The following is a 4298-nucleotide window of genomic DNA, read 5'->3' on the forward strand; positions in this document are numbered from 1 at the left end:
CGGTCAAAATTTGTCAACTTGTCAAAACTTGTCAGAACTTGTCAAAACCGGTTAATACCGGTCAAAATCTGTCTAAGTCGGTAAATCATGACCAAATCAGTCAAAACTTGTAAAAGTCGATCAAATCCGGTTGAAGAAAATCAGAGCTGTTCACTAAATGTAATAACTTCGTTACTCAATTACTTTTTGTATCGCAATTGGTTTTGCTATGACGAGTTGTCGCATTCTGGAATCGTTGAATAATGGGAATCGCAAAACGGGAGTTATAGAGAGATTTTGCATTTTTAGTATTATCGCACAAACACTGTCAGTGTATCCCCCCCACTCTACTGTTCAGTTCAGCACATAGGACGGTCGGTTCTGGCAGCGCAGGCAACGATGAATTCGGTGAATTTTAAAACACGTAAGGACGTGTTTCTTCAGGTCCAAAATGTGAACGAGTCGGAGAAGTTACGTCACATTTCCAACTTCATTCTAAGTGAGTACAAACACGAAGCAAGGCGATTCACTATTGGAACTATGCATAAAAGAATACTCAAGCAAGTCGCGTCTGACTACCGCTGTCAGTTGTACGCCTACTCCGATTTGCCGTGCGTGCTCACCGCGCTTGCGCTCTTGTCGCGCCTTTGGCACGGTTCTTCCCCAAGTTAGGTCAGGTTCCCCGAAACCACGATTTCTGCTTTCCGGTCTATCGATTAACACTAATTCTAGTATGAATGAAATGCTATGTTTCATTTTTGTTAACTTGTTCACTTTTTATTAGGTTCTTTGCAAATGGAAAGTGTTCCGGATGATTTAATGCACGAACTAGATCAAAATATACGCAACTTTTTAAGGAGTGTTAAATCCAAGTTAAATCAATACAACCGCCATGTAGGTAGGCTTCTCAGTGACCCCTGGCTAAATGAGCCCTTCAAACTACCACCAAGATTTTCAACAGGTATAAATTAAAATTTTATTTCAAAATTAGGTCTAATTTGTTTTTTGAAAGAAGTTCAGTAGCGTATTTAAGACGACCAATTAATTAGTATAACGTTTCAAAACAGACAAAGAAAACTTAGTAAAAAACAGTGGAGGACGACCGAAAACGGCAGATTTCGGACAACTATCAGCGTCAGGGCAAAGAAAGAGGACTCAACAAATACGGACGGACTTTACTACGGACGAACTGGAGTTTGCAGCGAAGTCCAAAAAGAGATTGGAAACGCGTGCATCAGATAAGCCTGCAGACACATCGTCTACAACGACTTCCAACGACTTTATACCATTCAATGCCGAAGAAATGGCAGCAATTATTCAAATATGCAAATTAACAAAGGCCAGTTATTTGTTTTTAAGACAAGCTCTCAAAAGCCACGGGGCTGATGTGTTTCCTAATTATGAGAAAATTTGGAAAGGGAAAAATGTGTTTTATCCAGATGATCAGGATATGACGGTTTCTCAATCGGAGGCGGTTATACCGGTTCAGGTATGTTTGATAGATATGTATAAATATTTGTTTTCTGCTATTTTGATGGGAATGTATATGTCCATTATTTTAAATTGGCAATTTTATGTGTAGGCTCTTTTTGACCTAACGGCAACACGTATAGTTAAAACCCACAGTGAAGTTTTTGAGAGCAGTCCTGAAGATAAAAGCGTAACTATGCTATGGAAATGGGGATTTGATGGGTCGTCCGGTCACGTCGAGTATAGTCAGGTTTCTTCAACTCCAGATTTGGAAGAAAAAAACATAATTCTGGTTGGAGCTGTACCATTGCAGATCTACACAAAAACAAATACTGGTAATTCTACAGTCTAGTAGGCGTTTTAAATGCTCTGGGGTCTTACTGTCCTAGTATAATTTCGTGTTATTTTTTGGAGCCAGGCAAAAAAAAAATATTTTGGAACAATAAGAGGCCTGGCTCGCCGGATTACTGCCGTCCTCTTCAGTTACTTCACGCCAAAGAAACCAAACAGTTGGTGACATCAATTAATGACAAAATTTCAGCCCAAATAGTTGAGCTTAGACCATGCGTTACTGTAAAACCTGACCTTCAAATTACGCACGAGTGGGTTGACTCTATTATATTCATACTTTAAGTGTTCTCTATTTAATATTTGCACTTGTCTCACGTATTTATTCTTTATTTCTGCTGTACTTGTTTAATTAGGGCATATTTAACTATGGTCGATGGAAAAATCAAGGGTTTTATCACCGACACGACAAATTCCAAATGTGGCATTTGCGTAGCTCGCCCTAGTACAATGAATGATATAGAAAGGTGGTTTTCATGGCCAGTCAATCCTGCATCTTTTACTCCAGTTGTTTTCCCAGTGCTGCATGCCTGGTTACGGTCTCTTGAATTGTGTTTAAATATAATCGAGCGCTTGGATATAGCCGACACATATCAGCCGTACCAGCCGTACACTCAAGCACAGAAAGACCTGATGAAAGCACGCAAGAATGAAGCGACTGACCAGCTAAGAAATGGTATTGGTATACTTGTGGGTAAAACTGTTTCTAGTCAAGTAGGCACTGGATCGAGCAATAATGGGAATACTGCAAGAAGGTTTTTTGAAGACCCTGCCCTTACAGCTGAATTGACTGGTAAGAAAATTTAACGTAACTCTTCTTTTTTTATCTCCCTGTATCCATCTCATTTCTGTCGCTTTAGGGTTGGATGAAGAATTTTTGGAGCATTTACGAGTTGTGCTAATTGTCGTATCGAGCGGTTTTGCCATCGATGTAGAAAGCTTCAGGAACTACACTCAAGAGACAGCTCGATTGTATGTAACACATTATAATTGGTACTGGATGACTGCATCTGTTCACACGCTCTTAGTGCACGGTCCAGATTTTGTGAAGGTAGCACCTGTTCCACTAGGGCTTTTGTCAGAGGAGGCACTAGAGGCATGTCACAAGCGAGTGCGGCATATTCGCAAGCACCATGTACAACTTTGGAACAGGTATTTTCTTGTGATAAGTAAGGGTATATAGCTAAGAGAGAATCTGTGTTTAAATTTAGCATAGTATTTTTTATAATCGTTAGAGCTGCTGGCATGAAGGATCTAATTCATGGGCTACTGATTGCATCTGACCCGGTTACAAACACACTACGGACGCCACCTAAACGCAAGCACTTACGATTTGGAACAACCGTCCTTAGCCTACTGACCGACAAAGACGCAGATCCCGAAGACCAAGCCTGTGACGCTTTTGACGAGGCATCCCACTGATAACTACAATCTCTTTACACACATTTTTTATACATTTGTCTTTTCTGTATTTTGATTATATTTTGAAAAGAGAAAAACCTATGGGTTTTTGAAAGAAAATGTTTCACAAAATTGCTTAATTAGAAAGATAAAGTTGCAAATATTAGAATTATGATTCAAAAAAATTCAAAACATTAATTTTTAAACCTAAATGACTCTGTGAAGACCATGTACCCCTCAAACACACACTTTCGGAGAAATTGCACTCTGGATACGCGGAAGTGTCAAAATGACCGAAAATCGTCCGAAAGTCACACTTTAAAATTCGTCAAAAAATCAGCGTTTGAAAGTGCCACGCTTTTTATTAATGTTTCTGAAGTGAATTTTTACAAGGAATCCGAAAATCACCTTGTCAGATTTTTTCGAGCTGGGTAACTGGAGATATTTCGCAATTTAGGCGATTTTCGGGCATTTTGACACTTCAAAATTCGTCAAAAAATCAGCATTTGAAAGTGCCACGCTTTTTATTAATGTTTCTGAAGCGAATTTTTACAAGGAATCCGAAAATCACCTTGTCTGATTTCTAGGAGCTGGGTAACTGGAGATATTTTACATTTTAGGTAATTTTCATGCATTTTGACACTTTAAAATTCGTCCAAAAATCGCCTATTGAAAATGCCACGGATTTTCCTGTTGGTTCTGAATCGAATTTTCACGGGGAATCCGAATATCACCTCGGCCGGTTCCTGCCAGGTGCGTAAATTAACAATAAATGGCTTTTTTGGCCATTTTCATGCTTTAAACACGGCTAGAAAGGCCGTGGTGCGTCCAAATCGTGATCGGCTCGGGTTGTATGTTGTTCTTGACCATCCAAACCGATTTCGATCAAAAAAAATTTTTTGCGCACTTTTGACTTTTTTTTGTCCCACTGTGATACGGAGCCATAGGGTCCATCCAGGTCTTCTCTTTTGGCCCCTGACGCTAAATTTGAGTTTTCAAGCATTCAAACAGACATCACACCAAGTGTGAAGTGATTTGATCACGATTCGCGGACGGGAGAGGGTTTTTCCCGCAAAAAGGGGGTTGCCGAACCACTGTGC

Source organism: Frankliniella occidentalis, unplaced genomic scaffold (genome assembly GCF_000697945.3).
Source record: "Frankliniella occidentalis isolate FOCC.00 unplaced genomic scaffold, Focc_3.1 Scaffold333, whole genome shotgun sequence".
NCBI classification, from domain to species: domain Eukaryota; kingdom Metazoa; phylum Arthropoda; class Insecta; order Thysanoptera; family Thripidae; genus Frankliniella; species Frankliniella occidentalis.